A 23279-nucleotide genomic window follows, 5' to 3' on the forward strand; every position below is an offset into this window, starting at 1 on the left:
TTAATTACCCCTGCCCCTATTTCGGCCCGCCCTCCCTGCGTATTATATAAGGGGGGAACTATTATACGACTAGGGCGGCTGGTATTATATAGAGGCTCTACCGCTACTAGCATAAGGTTATTTAGTATAACCCCTGTAGTAGTAGGCAGACCCCGCTCTATAGCCCCTTATACCCTCGCTATCTTTATTGCAGCTGCTGCTATAGATACTATATCGTCCGGCCCTATCTTATTAAAGGGTCTTATTATCTCCTAATGCGCCTCCGCTATATTCGCCTTATAGTATCCTGCAGACTCTATTATATCGTAGATATATAGGGAACTATCCCCGTCTAATATATAGCCCGTATATATGCCCTGCCCTATAAGGACCCTTACCGCTACCGGCCTATATGCCGCTATAGGAATAAGAGGAGGCTTAAGGAGAAAAAGAGTAGCCCTAAGAAGGGGTATATTAGGGTTAAGCTTATATCGGCCCCGGTTTGGTTTATTATATTATGTTTTTTTTTTTTTTTTATTATATTTTTGTTATTTTATTTTATTTTTTATAGTGGTAGGCGTTTAGTATTATTTACCGGTCTAATAGACTCTATTTCGAGACCTAGCTAGGCCTATCGTAAGTCTTAATATCCCCCTATTTGGCCTTAAATATTTCCTATACGGTAGTATCTTTAAAGTTTTCTAAAGGTTTTTATATTAGTAAATTATACCTTTTCTACTTTATAAGTATATTATATTTCTATCTTCGACTTTATATATTCTCTGCTATAAGTATCTTTTTAACTTTATATTCTTTATATAAATTTGTAGAGTCTTAGGGGAGGACGAATAGGGGCCTAAGTTATATATCAGTTATTACCTAATTAAATAGTAGATTAGAAGCGGCTTATTCGATTAAATTAATATAGAAAACTAGATAGATACCTTATAGGATATTAAGCTAGATATTAAGTAGTAATAAGATAGTAACGATAGTATATTTAGCAGAAACCTAATCGAGTTTTTTATATAGGCAGTTCGTTTTAATATTCTAGAGGTTTAATTATACCTAATCGCCGACCTAAAAGTATTTAGCTAGGCATCGTAAATGGTTAGTAGTATTTTGCTATTATTACTATACGAAGGCAATAGCAGCTTAAGCTAATTCCTATATATATATATATATATTATACTAGCTAAGCTATCTAGGGGGGGGATAAGCCCCCATCTAGCCTAGTGCTAGTACCTCTATGCCTAATCTATATAGGAAACCCGAGTGCCGGGAGGAAAACCTATATACTATCTGTGGTCGATAGTATCCCTTTAGAATCGAAGGGGGTTTACTATATATTGCGAGGAGGTATCCTATCGCGCGAGACTAGGTCTGGCGGTAGGGCTGGGAAAGTGTGGATGGTAGGCACGCCTCGATAGGCGCGGTGATTTGCATTAGTGGTTATTAGTTATTAGTCATTAGGCATTAGTCAGGCTCTAGGGTGGGTATGAATCGGAACCGACGTGATTAATATTATTAGGTATAGGAGGTAGCGGTAATATTAGTATCGGGTGGGTAATAGTATCGCGGTAAGTCACGCGTTTTATTATTATTAACTTCATCTAATGTAGGTTAGGGCAGCTAGCGGACGGTCGAGTGATTTAGTATAGGCATACAGCAATATAAAGTCTCCTTTACCTGCCCTACCTTTTTGATTCTTTTCCTCTTCCCTTTTTATTCCTTATTAAAAATTACTAAAAATTTTCTTTTACTCCTCCACCTCGATTGCGCTATAGTAGTTTTTATATATCCTTTATTCTTCGATATGCCTACCGTTCTAGAGTTAGGTTTTAGCCTAGCTTGAAAATAGCTGTATCGTCCTTATATATACTGCAGTACCGATATGGCCACTTATTATTATAACTAATAAGGTAAAAGGTTCTCTTTATTCGTTATTTATCTTTTTCTAATAATAGGTAGGGCTCGGGGGTGCTTATTTCGCTTATGCTTTAAAGTAAAAGCCTTATTATATCCTAATGCGTAATGCTACGAACTGCGAACCGGTAGAAAATATGCTTATATTATAGAAGGCCTATACTTATAAGTAGGAAGTAAGTATATTAGTTTGCTAGTATCCCTTAACTTTATAGTTGACCTTAGTAGGTAGATAAAGATGATTACTATAAGGCTTAGCAGGCTGTATATTGGTCTATTGCGCTAGTCACTTTGGTACCTTAAAAAGGTTAAAACGATTCTACTATTATAATGCGAATAATAGTGCCTATAGTCTTAATTTTGCTGCTAGCCGACTTCTTTAGGCTTATTAAGAGAGGGGTTTTAGCTTTAGAGTGTGCTTATAGCGGCAAGCCTTAGCCTCTCTCGTTAGTCGAGGGACCTTAGCCTCCTACTACTACTGCCGGCGATAAAAGCCCTACTAGTTTTATTATTATATTAGATATTAATAATAAGCCTGCTCCCGGGCCTATTACTATAGGGGAACCGCCTTATAGCAAGGGGGTCTCGCTAATATAGTCTGAGACTCTTATAATACTATCTTTTAGTAAATTGCAGTATATAGTTACATTTTTGAAGTTTATGAAGTCCTAAGTGGAGTCTTAGCCAGTAGTATCTGCCTCTAGAGCGCTATCTATACTGCTATTAAAGCCTCCCCTGCCTGCTGCTTAATTAGTATAGCCTAAGCAAGCTAAATTAGTAGTTCTATTGCTATTTTCTCCTCGTCTTTATACCAATATCCCTGCCCCCTCCCCCTTTAAAAGGAAGAGGGAGGGGTTAAAAATAATAGAGTCGCCTATAAAGGGAATATTAAGTCTAACTACTAGGATTAAACGAAAGATACATTTAAAATCTATAATATCTTTTTCCCTAGAGGGGAAAGGGAAAAGAAAGGGGAAAGCAAAGGTAGCCCCTAATAATAGCTATAGTAATAAAGAGGGTGGTATAGAGTAAGTAGGGGTCTAAAGGATTAGGAGTATTAAGAAGATTAAAGGTTTAAATCTATTGACTATATAGGTAGCTTATATAAAAAGGATATTCTTCCCCTATTTATATAGTTAATCATATCTTTATCTATAATTATCTATATATATATATATAGTCTAGGGTTAGGGTGTAATTATATCGGGTTACTATTAGAGCCGAAATCTATATAGGCGGTAAGTACGATAATTAGGGTAAACTATTCGAGCCGGTAGGTATTAAAGACCTATTTAATAATCTGCTTAACTAAATCTTTATTTTTAAATGCTTAGGTAATATTATACTTATCTAATATAGGGCGGTTTTAGATATAGAGGGGAGGGTTTCTAAGATAGTTATTATACTTTAGGATTATATATTCGATATTTTCTATATTAAGACCGCATTAGTAGTATAAATAGTAGATAGATAGGACCTTTATCTTATATAAAAACTTATTAAAGCCTATTTTTTCTATTTTAAGTTAGGTAAAGAGGGAGGATTTATATTTATAGAGGTTTTTATAGAGATCTAGTATCTTCTTTACAGAGGTGAAGTTAGGGGTATATTCAGCAGTAGGGCGGTTTTTTAGTAGGTGTCGTACTTAGGCGAATTATTGCTTTAATTACTATCTCTTTATCTATTTAAAAGCTAAGGAGTAAGTAAGGGATAGTTTATTATCTTAGAGTAGAATCGAATCTTTAAGGGCTATATAATTTAGTATTCTATTCTCAATCGGTTGCTTTTATCTATAGGTAAGTCTTTATTATAGCCGAATCTGGATAATAGTATATATATTAGAAATAAGGTCGGCTATACTACTTTCTTAGGTTCTAATAAGGAATCGTTATTGGGCTAGGTTAAGGTAGAGGTCGAATAAGGGGACTACTACTTTAGTTTCTATAATTATATTAGGTATTACTCAGTAGGCTCTTATAATTATATAAAGGCACTTCGACTATTTAGCGGCTAGGCTATATATAATACCTCTTATTACTTCTCCCGGCTTAGTAGGAGTATACCAGATTCCGGCGCTAAAGGCGATTATAGTTCTAATGACCTATATATATAGTAGTTAGGCTTTAGAGAACTAATATCCCTATATAAAGGCCGCTAAAGCGATAAAGGCAAGCTTCTACCTTTCTAGCTTTTTTACTATTCGGGCCTTATAGTCAGTCTAGCTAAATTTATAGTTAATCTCTACTCTAAAGAATCGGGCGTATTATATGGGCTAAATAGTCGTATTACTAAGTTATATTATTATAGTATCCAGTCGGTACTATTTAGTAAAGTATATTAGCTTGCTTTTTATTAGGTTGAATTTTAGTCTGGCCTCTACCGACTATTTTTTACAGATCTTTTATACTTTTAAGAGGGTTACAACTATATCTTACGTTATTTTGCCGTATGCGATTATATTGGTATTATCTGCAAATCCTAGGGTTAGCAAATTATCTACTATTTTAAGTCTATAGTATAAAGATATAATATAGAAGAGGAAAAGGATTAAAGAGATTGGGGAGCCTTAGGGCACTCCTACTATAATTAAGAATCTTTAGGTGGGTTAGCCTTCGAAGAAGATTTTAGCTAAATATAATATAATAAAGCCTTAGACCTAGGCTACTATCTATCGGGGGGCGCCACTTTAGAGGAGGAGGTGCATAAGCCTAGTATAGTTAATAGTATCGAATGCCGTAGAGATATCTAATTATAGTAGCGATACTATTCCTTTATGCTGCTAAGTGGCCTTAATTACTTCTATTAGGGTATATAGTGCTATATCTATTGATCTATTTGCTCTATTGCCTATTTATATATTTAGTAGTAATTTCCGTTTTTTTACGATTATTATTAGTCTCTTTACTATTATAGTTTTAAGGATTTTACTGAAGAGGTTTAAGAGGGATATTAGGCGCTAGGCTCCTACTCTTCAGTATTCTTTAGGTATTTTGCCGGGTTTTCTTAATACTATAATTTTAGCTTTTTAGAATTATATTAGGTAGTAACCAATTCTATATATAGCGTTAAGGAGTATTATTATGGCTCTAAGAACCGGTTCTCTATAGGCTTTAAGGAATCCTACCGGTATACTATTAGGGCCTAATGCTTTCTAGCTGGCTATATATTAGAGGGTATTATAGATATCTGCTTTAAAGAATTCGTCTTTAGGGGCGAATATCGCATTAGTAAGGTAGGGGAATCGCAGGTCTAGGATATTATTAAAGGTGGCTATTAACATCGGGAAGAATCTTTTTACTAATATTTCTACTTTAGAGGAATATATTTTTACTTCTTATATTTAGGCTCTTTTGCCTTAGAGAAGTATAGGGATTTCTCTTGATTTTAGGGGGAGTCTACTATATATTTAGGCCTATTTCTCTAGGGACTATAGGTCTGCGTTTTTTATTATAGCCTTATTAACGGCTTCTCTTTATATCTAGCGCTTTTCCTATTAGATAACTTTAGTTTGGTTTATCTCTACTCTTTATACTATTAACTAGTTAAGGCTAATATAGTCTTTTCTCTAATTTCTTATAGCCTTATAGGCCGCTATTATAGCCGATTATACTTCCTAGGTCTACTATAGGGCCTTTCCTAGCGGTTTAGTTCCTCTCTTAGGCGTAGCGATATTAGCGATAGCCTATAATTAGGTTATAAGCTATTAGGCGAAAATATTAATCTTTATAGGGGATTAGGGTAGGTATGAGGCGTATAGGATAGCTATCCTGATTTCGGCTTTAGCTTAAGCGAGGATTTTATTAAGTTTCTTCTATTAGTATATTAGCGGTAGTTTGCGAAATTCGTCTAGTCTTATTTCTATTTAGATTACCTAAGGGATATAGTCGGATCTAGTGATATCTGCTGCCCCTATAAACTCTATATTGAGGTCTTTTATACTTTATGTGTAGTCGATAGTGTTATTGCGTTTGCCTAGGGCTTATTTAGTTATCTCTCCCTATAGTATTATAAGGGTTAGCTTCTATTTTAATATAAGTTTAAGGAAGGTATTATAGCCTAAGGAGGTTCTATAAGAGTGGTCCTATATAAGGTGGTAGATATTAAAGTTACTAGTGAAGATACTATAAAGGCAAGGGGTGGTTTAGGCGAATTCCTAGAGGGGGGTAGACTAATTTAAGGAAAGGATTAGGGAGTAAATAGAGTAGATATTAGTATTTTAGAGTGTAATATGGCATTAGTTTAGGCCTAAGTCTGTTGCCTAGGAGCTAAAAGTATATCTTTTATAGATATAAATCGCTGCGCATCTACTATAGGCGGCTACTTAGTATCTACTAAGGCTGGAATATAGGGGGAGTCTATCTAGGGCTATAAATTCTTAGAAGGCGATAATATCTAGTTTAGATTTATAGTTAAAGGCAAGGTATACTAGTAGTAATTTCTTTTATATATTCTAATATAGTACCTCTATTATTAGTATTAAGGCTGGGGGGTCGGGGCTTTTAGTATATTAGTGGCGGTAGGCTTGGATAAATTAGGTTAGAAAAATGCGGCGATATTACTACTACTATTAATTCTTTTAGGGGCGATAAAGCTTTCTTTATATAGTCTATTAATTCGTTTTCTTAGGGAGTCCTCCTTTAGGGAGTTACTAGTAAGGCGTTTACGGCCCTTATCCTCCGGGATAAGGGGGGGAGGTATTAATAAGGTACTAGTGTTTGCGAACTGTATTGGTCTGGTGCTATAAGCCTATCTTACGATATCTTATTGCCTATTCGCTATAGGGTAGAATTAAGACCAGGCCGGATAGAATCCTTAGCAGTTAAGGCAGTACTCTTTTTTATTACTAATAATACTAAGGCAGTCTTTATCTCTATTAGGGTATCTCTTTGCGTTATATTATCTACATTAAGGGGTCTCTATATAGTAATTCGCGATATATCCGAATTTAAAGTATTAGTAGCACTATCTTAGGTAGATAGTTTTATCGTATAGTTTAGCCTTAAAGATTTCTATTTAGTAGATAACTCTAGTCTTATAGAGTCGGTTTACTGCTTTTACGTTAGTTACTCTAATAATTAAAGGGGCTCTTATTGCTTTTTTGTAGGGTTTCCTTATAGTAATTCTACTAATGCCAGGGCTATTAGCTTAGGTTAGGTTTAGTTTAATATCTTTAATAGGGATATTCTTAGAGAATCGGGTAGGGAATCCTTTAATAATAATATTAAAGGTGCGGATATTTAGTATAGCTTTTATACTAAATATAAGGGGGATCTAGGTAGTTTCTATAGTAAAACGGGATATAGCTTCTGCGAAGGTGACGATTTTATCTCCGCTATAGAGTCGGCAAGCGGCAATAGTATTAATACCTCTAGTAGTAGTATTTACCGCTTTTACAATCTCGATAGGGGTTTTCTATCGTAAGTTCTTAGTAATACTATCTCTTTTAATTATTATTTTACGGTAGATTCTCAGCGGTATAGGTAAGGTGGTCGGTCTAGGTAGTGTAATCGTTAGTATGCCTTTAGTAGCGATACTAGCCTAGGTTGTTTTAAAGGAGGTCTTTAAGGCAAAAGCTTTATTTATAGTGCTTTCTACTACTTTTTCTAGATTATTAATTATAATAAGGTTTGAGTTCGGGTTTAAGGCGGGATTAGTTCGGTTAATATATTTAATGCTATCGACCAGGCTAGTAATAGTATTCTATATATTTCCTAGCGTAGCTATTGGGATATAGTCTGCGATCTTTTAGTAATACTATTTAAGCAATTCGGTTTTTTCTTAGGTTCCTATATTAGTTTATGCGATATTGCTGCTGATTCGTCTATAATTATCGTTGGCGATAGTGATACGGTGGTTATAGTGGCTTGACTTGAGTTTACCCCTGTTTCCTCTGTTTAAGTCTATAATTTCCGCCACTTTAACTACGCCTTCCTCCTAGTGCCGATGCGCTATTGGCAGATAGGGTAAAACGAGGTGAGGGATTAATCTAGTAACTTTTTGACTGTTTTAGGGGTGTATTCGCGCTGGTACCGAGGTGCGGGCGAAATCGCGAAAAATTTTTTTTTTTTTTTTTTTTTTTTTTTTTTTTGGCTAATTCCTATCCCTCTTTAAGGTTACTAAAAAAGAGAGCTATATACCCCATTAGGGTAATTAAGCTTAGGGTTATCTCTAGGGGCAGGGCAATAATTGGAATATTAAACCTATTAAGCAGCCGGTTTAGGCTAAACCTAGTAATAGATAATATCTAGTTATTTAATGCAAGTTAATATACTGTAAGATGGTTTGGCTAATCGTACTAATTAAAGGAAACTATAATATAGAGGACCGCCTATACCTCTTAGTTTATTCGCTTTATACCGCTATCGGTTTAGGGATAGTATACTATAGAAAGAAGTTGCTCGGTCCCGGCTAATTTATAAAGTATAGATTAAAATTAGCCTATTTAATCTAAACCTTAATCGCTAATAATCTCCTTAGAAAAACTATAAAAGCGCCACTAGTACTATTAGAACTACTTTATATAGTCTTCTGCTTTTATTAAGTATATAGCTTCTAGCTGGATATATTTTAATAGGCGGTCTATTATTAACATAAGGAATTACGGGTCAGATGCGTTATAGGCAAGAAGGTTAGTTATAAAGTCGACCGATATCTATAATTAGAAGCGGTCTGCGATTAATAGCAGTTGTAGTAAGCCCTAGCGCAATTATCGGCTCTTATATACCCCGCAGTATCGGTAATTCCAAATATATCTTATTACCTCAGATGATATATTATCGAAGTAATAATCTCGTTATAATAGTTAAAAGGTAGTATTTTTCCCTAGGTGGCCTGCAATAGGTGAGTTATAGCAATATTAGATTACTATAGTAGTTAGGGGCTTAAACGATAGGAGCTATATTTATACCCGGTAAAAAAGCATACTATACATATTTAGGGTATAGTTAGTAATTTATTTTTATATTGCTGCCTCTACTAGAAATCGTTATTCCCTATTTGCGACTACCGTCTATTAGGCTTAATATATATTATCTTTAGATATTACTTAGTCTTAGATAGTTTAAAGGTAAGAGTCGGCGAAGATATATAAACTATAGGGTAGGGTGGTCTTTAGGGCTAAAGTCGGTATCTTCTCGCTTTCTATCTTATCTATATTGAGTACTAAAATAGATAGCGGTTTTAGGATCTAGCCGATTTATAGCTTTATCCTATCTGCCTTTTATTCCTACCGAAAAAGCGCATTAAGGCATTAGGCTTATAACCTAGGCCTATACCGAAGATAGAAATTAAAGAGTGCTAGAATCTCGGCCTATTAGGCTTATCGCTTAGATATTTCTTATGGCTAGGTAAAGTACTTTAGGTTCTTATAGTCGGTAAAGATAGTAAAGGGGGAGGCTACTAAGTAGAGTTCTACTAATTACGCCTTAAGGCAAGAGATAACGGCAAGGAGTTCTTTATTATATATAGTATAATTTTATTCTGCATCCGATAAGTAAGCGGAATAGTATATAATAGGGTAGAGTATACTATCCTCTCCGATCTATAATAGATAGCTATTAAGTGCTATACTAAAGCTATCTGCCTTAAGGACCGTCTCTTTATTGGGGTCCTATTAGGCGAGAACTAGAGATAATATAAAATATTACTTAAGCACTTCGAATACCGCTTTTTCTTTATTTAACTATTAGAATAGGACCCCTTTTTTTATTAACCTAACTAAAGGGTTAATAAGGCGGGAGAAATCTAAAATAAAGTCGTAATAGAAGTTAGTAAAACCAAGGAAACTATAAACGCCTTTTAATTTCGTAGGTGCTTCCTAGTTCTAGATAGCTTTAATCTTTTCGGGGTCTAAATGGATTTCCTTTCTAGCCATTATAATATATCCTAGGTACCGGACCTCTTTTATTGTGAAGTCGTACTTATTAAGATCTAAATTTAAGCTAGCCTTTTGCAATCGTCGAAGGACTTCCTTAACGCGCCCTATATAGTCCGCTTTTAATCCCCCGATATAAATCAAAATATTATTGAGGTAGGCAATTATAAAGTCTCTTAGTATATTCCCTAAGGCCCTATTAATATATCTTTAAAAGGTCGCAGGGGCCTTAATTAGACTAAATAGCGTAATAAGCCATTTAAATAATCTAAATCGTATATAGAATACAATTAAGTATTTATCGCCCTCTACAATATATATCTTATAGAATGCTATGTGTATATTAACTTTAGTAAACTATTTCGCCTAGGAGAGGGATCGTAAGGTCTCCTTAATTAAAGGGAGGGGATATCGGTCTTAGATTATAACCTTATTAAAGGCCCGGTAGTTAATGCAAAACTGCTACCTGCTATTCCCCTTCCTAGCTAGTAGGATTAGTACTACTACCGATAAAAAGCTCGCTTGGATCTATCCTTTATCTATTAGGTTAATTATTTATCTTCGAACCTTAAGTAATTAGTCTCGTGGTATATTATATAATAAGCCCTAAAGTAAGTCTGGTTAGCTCCTATCTGTAGTCTTTTTGAGTCGGATATAGTAGTCTAATATACCCTAGTGTAAAGGGAGACTGGAAGCCTTCTCCTTATCGAAGAGGTCGGCGAATTCTTATAATTCTATCGGGAGCACCTACGGCTTTTATAATCATAAGGCAGAGTCTTAATAAGGTGGCAGTATAACGCGGAGGATGCATATTATCTCCTATAAGCTTATCGCTATAAAAGAAGTCGACCGATCCCTAGAGTATTTCGCTTGCTTTAGTATACCGTAAAAGACTAAGCTAAGGATATTTACCGCAGTCGGACCCTATTGTCTTCTCGTCGATTCTTTAACGATAAAGCCACCTACCGATCCGATCTTTAATTAGCAATGCTTCGCCTATAGTATAATATTATAGTGCTCTATCTAAGGCATCCTAAGGATAACGTCGCGTATAAGACCCGGGATAATATAAAGTATAACTATAGACGGCTATCTATCGATATCGATCGCTATACGGACAATATAGGTAATAGAGGAATGCATTACCTTATGTTCTCTTAAATGGCTTCGAATATCTACTGCTATTCCGATTTCCCTACGTTATGGCAGGCAGATAGGTTGGAGGCCTAACCGTTATACTGTTTTTTCGCTAATAGCGCTATAGCAGTCACATCCCGAGTCGATTAAGGTATTAATAAAGGTATGGGCTCTCCACTCGGTTCTCCGGGTGTACTCATCTCGATATCTTATATAGCCTGCATTATTGGCTCTATAATGTGAGGTTATAATAGCAAGGCTGAGAGAGTCTATTTAAATGTAAAGGACTAGCCCTAGGGCTACTGCGAATAGGCGTCAAATGAATATATTAAATAGACTAAGGAGGAAAGAGAGAGGGCCCGAATAGAGGCCTCTAAGTAGCCTATTTATGCCCGTACGTAGTACGGGCCGAGTCCTTAGCGAGCCCTCGTGACCCCGTGCCGATACTCCTGAGGCTAGTCGCGGGCGCAGCCCGAGTCCTAGCCACATTGTGGCGCGGGCGTAGCCCGAGCCCGTAACAGTAAGATCGTTATAGTGATAGAGCTATTGATATTAATAGCCGTTGACTCGCCCGTTGAATTATAGGGGATTAAGTTAATATCAATCGCTTCTCGTTATTACTATAACCTTATATCATAAGCCTAGACTTCTCGTACGGTATATCCGTGCCTTTGCCCTTAATCTCTCGTACTATACGTAAGTTAAACAGGCATTAGGCTCCATATTTACCGATATTAAAGGTAATAAATCGGAATATATCGCGGGCCTATAACGCTTCTACCTCTATATAGTTAGACTATTTAAAAGGAGCTCTAGGGGTTATAATCTTCCCTTCTTAGCGTAATTAGCTAGTAAGCTACAGGTCGGCTTACTCTTTCGCGGTTAGGAAAGAGATATTAATAACGGTATTAGAAGCAATAGTAGTAATAAGAGCTTCTTCTTAGTCCTTATTAATTATAACATCGGATACTACCCTTGCTGGTGATAGTAATAGTAGCCTGGCTTAATCAGACCTAGTAGCTGGCGATAGATATATCGCGGCTGCAGGTATCATCGCGGCTAGAGGTGCGGCTGCAGCCGGTATCCTAACTTCTATCCTGCCGGGGTGGGCCGGGCCTTCGGCATAGATAATATCTTTAGGATCGTCCGCACCAGGATTAGCATTACAATCGGGGTCGTGGTTATATAGCTTAACGACCGTTAACCGGAACTTAACCAGGCCATATGGCATCTATACAATACAGGTCTTACTATTGAGGCTGATTAGCCGGTATAGCCTATACTATCCACCCTTTTCTCTCTATACCTATATATCTAACTATAAGGGTAGTCGGTAGATAGGCTGTATATCTAGGCCGTTCCATTAGGCAAGGGCATCGTTAACTTAGCATTTAGCGAGGCATTTCCTAGCTTTATTAGTAGCCTTTCGTAATATTAAGGCATATTATAATACTAATAAACTAGGGGGTGAGTTATCTGTAAGTCGGGGATACGCTCCAAAGACTAATAACATAGGTACTAGACCATTAGGTCTAGTAGAGTCGTTAACAGCCTTTATAGCGAGTTATAATTTCTATTCCTTTATTATTAGGTCGCCTACTTCGTTATTGACGATAGTATAGGCTCGGCATAAGGGGGCGTAATATCTCTCGACTTTACTAATACTATTATAGGCTTCTATAGGAATTTCATCCACATTAATAGATAAAAGCCGGGCATTATGATAGAATTCGGCAGAGGCGAAATTGGGTCCGGTATTATAAACTATCTAGTCCGGCGGGCTAAAGTAGGTATCGATCTAGCATTCCTTAAAGGCATTATAAATATCTTAGGCCTTCTATCTCTATAGGTCAAAGAAACCTAACTGCCTAGAAGCTTATTGCGGTATCTACGATATATAATACCGGCCGATTATCAATATAAAGGATATCTACAATTATCTTATAATTAAATTAGCGGTTATCTTTTAGTATAAATTTGAATCAGCTAAATACCTTTACATTCATCTAGTATTAATAGCACATATAGGTAATGCTCTCGATGATATTATAGTTAATATCATTATAACCAGCCTATTAGAGCAATTTAGAGAGCCTATTGATAGAGGGGTGCCTAAATCGACGATATAGCTAACGGATTTCCTATAACGATAGATAAAAGGCTGTAGTATCTATAGCATTAAGAGTCCACTATAGATATCCCTATTTCCTAATAATTAGAACCTTAATATCCCCTTAGATTAACAGGTTATTAATATTATCAAGCTTCACACCTATTCTATCTATATCTATAATAGAATATAGGAAGGGGATGCTACTATTAAAGACGTAGAAGGGGATATTGCCGAATATCATTAGAACATTTAATATGCCAGAAGATATGGCAAAGCTAATGCCGAAGTTTACCGTATACTTTTTATCAGTCGCCTTAATAGTTAGGGTCTTCATCAATCTCATTAGGGCCCTTATTTAACCTAGGCCTACTATTAATAGGCCAGAGGCGCCGGTATCCGGTAGGATTCCGCGGAAGGTATAGTCACTATAGCGTTCTTCTTCTAAAAAGGCAGAACTTCCGGGCTTAGGTAATGATAATAATAAGGGCATTCAAAAGGGGTTAATCTATAAGAAGGCGTATCAGCATAATTTATCTTATAGGGCTTATAATATCTCGATAGATAACATTAGTAACGGTTCTGCTTGCCTAAGGGCTAGGAAATACTATATAGCTATAATTTGCGGTATAGCAGTATCCTCTGTATCCTATTATACATCCCCTACTATTATTACCTCAATATTACCGATAATATCATTAAAGTCAGCCTCTTCTTCTTCTTTAAGGCCTTAGGGGCTAGGCTCTTCATATTCATATAAGAAAATACGGAATTTCTTATCATTAGGGGCAATACAGTAGGATCGGTTCTTCATCTATTAGTTCTTTAATTCTTATTGCTCTTTAGCAGAGTGGTTAGATAACTAATACCTTATTTTATTATAAACGAAGCATCTTTTTTAATAGGGCCTAGCTAGAAGGGCACGATTCTATTATTCAAAGCGGTATTAAGGGGGTCCGTATCGTTAGGGGCGTTAATACCGGTTGTAGGATTAACCATATCTACACTCTGTAAATAACGCTATATTATCAGCGATATCAATATCTTTAATATCCTAATATTACTAACGCTATTATTGAAGAAAATAATACTATTAAGTCATATAGGTAGTCTTATAGATAGAAAGGGATCGCCATAGGTTAGCAGCAAGGCCTTCGAATATAGGGGCATAACGATATAGGGCCTGGCTACACTTAAGGGTATCCCTTACAGCATTAAGGACTTATCAATAAAGCTCTATATTAGCTATAAAGGGGGGACAAAGACCATAATATAGGCATTAAAGTTCTTCCAATAGGATATTAAGTCATTCTAGCTTTAACTTATTGGGATGTTTCGCGATAGTTAATTGGAGCGTTGTTTTATTCTAATGGTACAAATAGAATTACTCTATACTCTCATTTTCGAAATAGCTCTTAACTTTATAGACTATATCGTCAAAAGTAAAGGTATCGCGAATACATTCAATATTGTTAAAGTAATAGGTCTCAATATCGCCGATAAATATGATTTAGAAGGCTCTGGCAAATGCATTATCGGGTAATCCTAATAGGCGGCACTTGCTTTTAAAGGATATAACCTTTAGCATAAGGAAATCATCTATTTTGCCGCTATATCTATCCTCTATACGATAGCTATATAAGAGGTTAGATATCTTTTTCGATATATCATTAAACCCGGTTTGAGAATAATCTTTTTAGCTAAACCTTTATCGGATATGATCTTCTTAGTAGTATTATTCCAAAGGGTATTCTAGAACGGCTTATCGGTAGCCTTACGGTAGGCTAGCAGGATCTCTAGGTCAACCCAGGTATACCAGTCCTCCCATTAAAACCATCCGTTCATCGGCCTAAGTAGGCCGATATTAGCGGGAAGGGCCGGGTGCCGCGCCTATTTTTAGCATTATCGGATAAGGCGTTAGGGCCTATAGGCCGCAATACCGCAATTCGTAATATCTAGTATTAGGGGCGGCATTAGCTTAAAAGGTATTATTATCGGGGTCCTCTGTGGAAAGAAGCATATTATCGGGGCCTATAACCCGACCTCTATTAGGCATGCTATAACCTTAAGGGGCATTAAGATAGCCGCCTCGGCTAGCCCGGCTAGAAGTATAACCCCTAAGGTATAATATTTAGTCGGTCGGGCTATAGTCTTCGTCGGCCGTTATATATTATTAATAGCGGGAGCTTTCCCCTATTTCGAATAGCGACCTACTATAAATAGGCGTCTTCCCTTTTAGTTATTAGGACCGGCCCCTTTCTTCTTCGATAGAGGCAGGGGCAAAGGGCTTTTTCAATATAGAGGGGAGGATAATAGGCTATTATAACTATAATCGTGCCACCCTTAGTATTGCAAAGTCCCTTAATATTAAGGCTTATAAGGATCTTCTTAAGGGCCTTACTATAGTAGGTGCTTATAATAAATTTTATAAGCCTATGCGTGAGCCTATAACTTCTTAGTCGAAATTACCGATAGGTACTAATGCTTCCCTATAAGGGTTAAGTTATAACCGGAACATCTTATGCCCTAATTAATAGTCGATCTCTTCTTAAGGCCATTCAGGATTCTATTATTGTTAAAGGCATTCCATTAGGGTTGGTATTATTAGAGAGCCTGATATTCCGATATATACGCTATAATCTCGTAAGTATATACGGAATTCGCATAGGAATAGTAGATTAACGCAATTAAATAGCTGTTTATCCCATTTACTATAGTCTTCGTAAAATAGTTCCTATAGGTTATCGTTAATTATACGGTCTTTCTCATAGGTATAGATCAAAAAGGCCAGGCGGTTATATAATGCCACAGTGGTGGCATTAGGGGTAATAGGCTCTATTGCGGTGGCCCAGTTATCATCAAGTAAGGGGGCAAATCGTTATAGCCTTTCAGGCAGTGCCGGTTGTAATATTAATAATCGTAATCGTACTATAGTATTAAGAGGAGGGTTCGAAAAGGGGGGGGGGGATATATTGCAAAGAGTATAAGATTTACTCTTGCAGGGAGTATAAGATTCAATCTTACAAGGAGTATAAAGTTCGTGCCTTATAAAGTTATTGTAAGGAATATAAAAAGGCTTTTATCTATAAGGATATCCGTAAGGATATCAATAAGGGTAGGATAAAAGAAAGAAAAGAAGGGGTTAATTAGCAAGATAACCGTTCAATAGAATGGGTTATTTGCCTCCTATAGTTAGCAGCAGACCGTTTAATAGAATAGGTTAGCCACCTCCTAGATACTAAGGGTATCATTAAAGATCGTAATAGTTAGTATATTTTCTTCCTTCGTAATAAACAGAGGTAGAAAAGGTCTATATCGTTCTTCCAATTAATTGGCAGTATAACCGTTCAATAGAATAGGTTATCTGCCTTCCTAATTAGCACGATTTGCAATAGAAATCGTCTCTTCGAGAGTAATCTTACTAATCTATAATGCACCGTCTTTGCGGGATATTATCCTATGAGTAGTAGTTATCACTACTGATCAGTATTGATATAAACTCGGGGTACCCAGTTATATATAGGGTTGCGCGCGTGGTATTATATACCGGGAGGTCACTAAGTAAAGGATTTGATTGCTTTACTAATAACTAACTATCTAAAAGAAAAGAAAGGAAGCAAAAGAGGGTAATTATACGATGTGGCCTTTTTGTGCGTGTGCTATTGTCACGTGCATCGGCGCAGTCGGGCCGGGCTGCCCGCGTGCCCTACTGGGCTTAGGGGTAAAGGGGCAAAAGTGGCCACATCGTGCCCAACGGGTGTGCGCGGCACATTCGTCGCAGTGTGCCTAATTGGGCACCTTGCGACAGCGATTCCGACAGTTTTAACCTCTAGCTAATTGGTCTACCATTTAAGGTAGTAAAATAAATATTAGTAGACTTAGAAGTAAGCCGGCACCCAGCAAAATCGCTATTAGAAAATGCAGCTAATACTACAGTAGCTTTAGCGGCTCGGTAATAAATAGCTGTATTTGCCGTACTAGCTAAGTAGCGAAAAGTGCCTTTAGTAGCATTAAGCTGTATAGTAGAAGCCTATTGCATATATCGTAATAGGTATTGCGTTGAAAAGGTAAGGTCAGGTCTTAATATTATTATTAACCATATCGATGTCCCTACTAGCTGCTAGAATAAGTATTAATTACTAGCATCTAGCGGCATATCGTTAGCCTCAGCAAGTATACCGGGCTATAGTAAGATTAAATGCGGTTATGCGTCCTTAAGGTTGAATTTCTTAAGGACTTCTGCAATAAATTGCGATTGGTATAGCTATAATAGGCCCTTTTCTCTATCCCTAATAATTTATATACCTAGAAAGAAGGAGGCAGGTCTTCGGTCTTCTATAGCATAAACCTTATAGAACTTAGTCTTAAGCTGGTCAATATAGCTAAGATTCGGACCGATAATTAAGCAGTTATCTATATAGGTTACAATAAAGGTATGCGTTCCTTTATTATAGAAGACGGCGGCATTAGAAAGTAATAGCTTAAAACCCTCTTATACTAGAAGGTCTTTTAACCGTAACTGCCACTCGCGAGGGCCTTATTTTAGCCTATATAAGGCTTTCTTTAATAGAATAACCTATAATGCAGAGGGGTTATATCTAACCTTAGTAAGTAAGGCTAGAAGTCGTAGACGCTATTAGTCAGACCATAAGACTAAATTAGGTAAAAGTAGGCTTTCTGCAAATTTTAGAAAACTAGCTAGAATCTCCATATAAATTATCTCTAGTAGTTCACTATTTAGAAAGGCACTAATAAAGTCGATTTGCTCTATTTCCCAGTTATTTATAGCAGTAAGAGCAAGGATAATCCTCCATATTAGTAGGATCGAAATAGAGGCATAGGTTTCCGTAAAGTCTTGCCTAGATATCTATATAAAGCCTTTAACAACTACTTGTGCCTTATATTTAACCGGGTTATTATTCGCATCTTTCTTCATACGAAAAACAGGCCGGTTATGTAATATCTTCCTATTAGTAGGAATATTAGCCTTTAGTATAAATTGGAAGATATTTAAGTCGATTAGTTGCTTAAATTCCGAAAATAAGGCTTTAACCTAGCTATCCTTGTGTCCTAGCATTTGCAGCCTTTTTGTATGGGAAAAGGCTGTATTTTCCTTAGCCGGTAAAAGAGGACCGTCTTGCCTGAGCTAAAAAGCTAAGTTAGGCTAAAACGATTTAGAATCGAAAGACGGCGAATTACTAGGAAATATTGCAGAGTGCTATAGTAGGCCCATTGGGTGTAGTGGGCCTACTGATTGTGGTGGATCTATATGCTGTATTAGACCCATTAGTTATAGTGGGCCTGTGGGCTATGTTGGATCCATAGCCTATAGTAGGCTTATGCCTTCGACTAGGCATATACTATCGGTCTTAGACGAAATAGGCATATTTAAGCGAGGCGACTTCTAAATAGGCTTTTCTAAAGCAATTTAGTCGTTATTTACCCCCTCTAAATTAGAAGGCGGTTAGAAATTAAAATATTGCAATTCTCAAGGTTACTATAAAAGCAGAGCCTTACTAGCTAGCTAAATGGCACAAGACTATCTGCGACCTGTGAACTAATCTTAGTATAAAACTAGATTTTTCACTAAGTCCTAAGACTATACAAGTGCTATAAAGCAGAGCAAGTGTAAAGGCAAGGCAAATATAAGATAACCAGAAAACGCAGGGAAGGTAAGTTAAGAGGCATATAGTGCATTAACAGACTCGATTGTGTTGCCCTTCAACTATCTAAAAAGAAGGGAGAAAGCTATCCTATATATACACGAAGGAGGGGTGGGCCCAGGCATTCAGGGTAGCCAGTAAGATAGCTCCCCGTAATGCTCACTATGCCACATATATGATACGTCAGCAGCCCCACTATATCCGGCCTTTCCAACCACCCTAACCACCGCACTAGTAATTAGCCACCACGCTAGTGACTAACCACCACGCTAGTGGACTAGCCACTACGCTAGTAGGCCGCCACCACACTAGTAGGCCCACCACGCTAATTTAGCAATGCCACACCTTTTTAACAAGGCCTACCTTACTTGATATACAGTAAATAATCCACTGAAAATCCTAAGGTAAAAGGCAAGGGCCTAAGGTTGGTAAGACTACCGTAAGTCTAAGAGGCGGTATAAGGGCTAGAAGGTCAGTAAGCCAGTAGGGCATTAGGCCAGCAGCCTAGTAGGCTACTATAGGATTTTAACACCCCCTCTGATTAGCTACTATAGTAGCAAGCTAATCGTGTAAAGGATAGGGAAAGAAAATGCAGTAAAAAGTGCTAAGGAAAAACATAGGAAAAACCTTAGTAAGTTAGTATAAGTTAGCAGGCCCTAAGACCTAGTAACTCACGGAACCTAGTAAATTTAGGGCCCGGCAGTGGCTTGGTAAGACCGTCAGCAGGCATACTATTAGTAGGTAAATAGGTAATTTTAACCAAGCCCAGCTGGTCTTGCTCCCTAATATACCGGAATTTTAATAGCATATGCTTAGTGCGAGCATGCTGATTAGGGTCGTTAGAATTTGAAATAGAGCCCTGGTTATTGCAGTATAGCGGTATAGGGCGTAAAATATCAATTTCTAGCTCCTTACAAAGGTTAGAAAGCTACTGTACCTTACGGATAGTCTCAAGTAATGCATCAGATTCAGCTTCTAAAGTAGATAGCACTACTAAAGAGGCTCGCTTAAAACGCCAGCTAATAGGACCACTATTAATAGTAGTTAGGAAGCCTCCAGTAGATTTAGAGGTTTCTTTACAGCCAGCAAAATCGCTATCAGAATAAGCGGTTATAATAGGCTGTTGGTTGCTTTTAGTAGTACTAAAGCAAATAGCTAGGTTCTCAGTGCCTTTAAGGTAGCTAAAGCTGCCTTTTGCAGCATTTAGATGCACATTAGTTGCCTTAGACATAAACCGAGAGAGGTATTGGGTAGGAAATGCTAGGTCGGGCCTAGTCATTATCATAAGCCATATTATAGTGCTAGTAAGGCTCTGATAAAGGCTCTGATTAGTAGGGCTAAAGTCTTTTCTACTAGATTCATTTAGATTCCCTGGTTGAAGTAGAATAAGCTGAGGTTTAGTATCCTGTAAGCCGTATTTAGCTAAGACCTCTGCTATAAATTGGGCTTGGTGCAGCCACAATAGACCTTCCTTCCTATTTCGTATAATCTGTATACCTAGGAAGAAGGAAGCCGGACTGCGGTCTTCTATAGCATAGACCTTATGAAATTTCCTTTTTAGCTGGTTGATATAAGTTATATTTAGACCAACTAATAGGCAATCGTCAATATAAGTAACAATAAAGGTACTGGTTTGCTTATTATAAAAGACGGCAGCATCAGAAGCTAAAGGTAAGAAGCCTTCACTAGAAATAAGGTCTTTTAGCCGGTATTGCCATTCGCGGGGTGCTTATTTTAGCCCGTATAGGGCCTTCTTTAGTAAAATAGCTTGCTTAATAGAGGGATTAAAGCCGGCTTCTTTAAGTAAAGTTAATAGCCGTTGTCGTTGAATATCAGACCAAAGCTTGCTATCAGTTAGTAATAAGCTCTCTATAAATTCAAGGAATCTATTAGGAATATCCATATAAATGGTCTCAAAAAGCTCGCTATTTAGAAAGGCGCCTATAAAGTCTTCTGACTTAGGAAGGTAATCCACAGTGGCATTAGTATTAGTAATATCATCCGGGGTAGCATTAGTAATGCTAGTAAAATTAGTAGGGTCCGGCATGCTTTCTAGGTCATCCGGTATAGCATTAGTGTTAGTAATGCTAGTAAGGTTAGTAGAGTTAGTAGGGTCAGGAATGCTTTCTAGGTTATCCAGTAAAATAGCAGGTTCTTTACTGCTAAATACCCCCTCTGAACCTGTATTTTGCCCTTTGTGAAAGTCTCCTTCTAGGCCACTAGAAATAGGGCCTATACCTTCATTTTGGTAGATAAAGGTAATAAAGGTTGTTTTAGTAACAACCTTCTTCTTTAGAAGATAGACCAGGTAGGTATTAGCACAGGTCTTTTTAAGTAGCTGAATACCTATATGCCCTAGCCATATATGCCAAATGCCGGCTAATTGTAATAGCTTCTGATATTCTGTATCAGCAGCTATAGGGGCAGGAGTAGGGCTAGTAGCCACTACAGGATTTTCGCTAGGTATAATAGCGGGTTCTTTACTAGTCGTATTAGCAGGAGAGTTGGTAGTAGGGCTAGTAGCCTCTACAGGTTCCTTACTAGTCGCAGTAGTAGGAACGGGGGTAATAGTGGTATCCTCAGGATCACTATAATCAGCAGGGTTAGTAGGGCTAGGGACCTCTACTGTTATACTATTAGTAATAGTATAATGGCTGCAAGGTTGATGTAGCAGTGGGATGTCTATTCCTTTCTGTGGAAGGAAAAAGCCGTATTTTTCAAAGTTAAAAATGCCGATACATTTACGGCTTGCTGACCAAAGCTGATTTCTAATTAGTACCCCTTTAGCGGCATAGTGCTTTATACCGCTAATAATATTAATATCCAAAGTAGGAGTAGTAGGGTTAGTAACCTCTATAGGGTCTTTACTAGTCGTAATAGCGGAAGGTTGGGTAGTAAGGCTAGTAGCCTCTACAGGGTCCTTGCTGTTCATATTAGTAGGACCGGAGATAGTAGGGCTAGTAGCCTCTACCAGTTCCTTGCTAATTATAATAGTAGGAACGTTACTATTTCGCCTACTAACTAAGCCTCGTATAAGGATAGTTAGGGTATTCATCTAGGACTTTATATAGTCCATATCTAGCTGTAGTTGTACAGTAAGATTAGCTTTAGAGTCGGAATCCAAAGTGGCCTTATAAGTAGAAGGCCTAGACTGTGCCATTATAGTGGTTAAAAGTCGTTAAAAATGGTGCCAATAGCTGTAGGAACAGATGAATAACCAGCTAAATAGCTGGCAAAATAGTCGAGTAACTAGCTGGACAGCTAGTAAATATAGTGGCTAGTAGCCTACTATAAAAGGTAACCGCAGAGTATAGCGGCAGGTCTCAGTATAAAAGCACAGATGCTGTAAGCGTTGTGTAAGTCTGTATTATAGCGTTGGTATTTAAGGTGCTTATATGGTGCCGTAATATAAAGGTGCCGTAAGTGCCGTAGGTGCCGTGAGTGCTATAGGTGCCGTAATATAAAAGGTGCCGTAAGTGCCGTACCAAAAGTGCTATAAGTGGGAGAGTATAACAGGTGCCGTACAGTGCAGTAGGTATTATGCACTAGGTGTAAAGATGTTATACAGTGGTATAGTGTGGTAGATATCACACTATAAAATCCGTAGGTGCCGTAGGTTACTCCGAAAATAACGTAAGATTACGCTAAAAGTGCCGTGAGGTTACACCGTAAGTTGCCGTTAGGTACGCCGTTGATTGCCGCAGGATAATGCCGTAGGTAACAAAGGGTAAGCCAAAGGTGATAAGGGTAAGCCGAGGATACCAAAAGATAGCTATATTAGTAGTACTAATAAGCAAGAGAGACCAAGGGGTGAACATAAAAGAGGTAGGGTAAAAACAAAGAAGTAAAAACCCGGGCTTATAACCTATTGCAATTCTTAAGGTTACTATAAAAGCAGAGCCTTACTAGCTAGCTAAATGGCATAAGACTGTCTGCGACCTGTGAACTAATTTTAGTATAAAACTAGATTTTTCACTAAGTCCTAAGACTATACAAGTGCTATAAAGCAGAGCAAGTGTAAAGGCAAGGCAAATATAAGATAACCAGAAAACGCAGGGAAGGTAAGTTAAGAGGCATATAGTGCATTAACAGACTCGATTGTGTTGCCCTTCAACTATCTAAAAAGAAGGGAGAAAGCTATCCTATATATACACGAAGGAGGGGTGGGCCCAGGCATTCAGGGTAGCCAGTAAGATAGCTCCCCGTAATGCTCACTATGCCACGTATATGATACGTCAGCAGCCCCACTATATCCGGCCTTTCCAACCACCCTAACCACCGCACTAGTAATTAGCCACCACGCTAGTGACTAACCACCACGCTAGTGGACTAGCCACTACGCTAGTAGGCCGCCACCACACTAGTAGGCCCACCACGCTAATTTAGCAATGCCACACCTTTTTAACAAGGCCTACCTTACTTGATATACAGTAAATAATCCACTGAAAATCCTAAGGTAAAAGGCAAGGGCCTAAGGTTGGTAAGACTACCGTAAGTCTAAGAGGCGGTATAAGGGCTAGAAGGTCAGTAAGCCAGTAGGGCATTAGGCCAGCAGCCTAGTAGGCTACTATAGGATTTTAACATAAAAGTA

This window comes from Ustilaginoidea virens, chromosome 3, assembly GCF_000687475.1.
Source record: "Ustilaginoidea virens chromosome 3, complete sequence".
Taxonomy (NCBI): Eukaryota; Fungi; Ascomycota; class Sordariomycetes; order Hypocreales; family Clavicipitaceae; genus Ustilaginoidea; species Ustilaginoidea virens.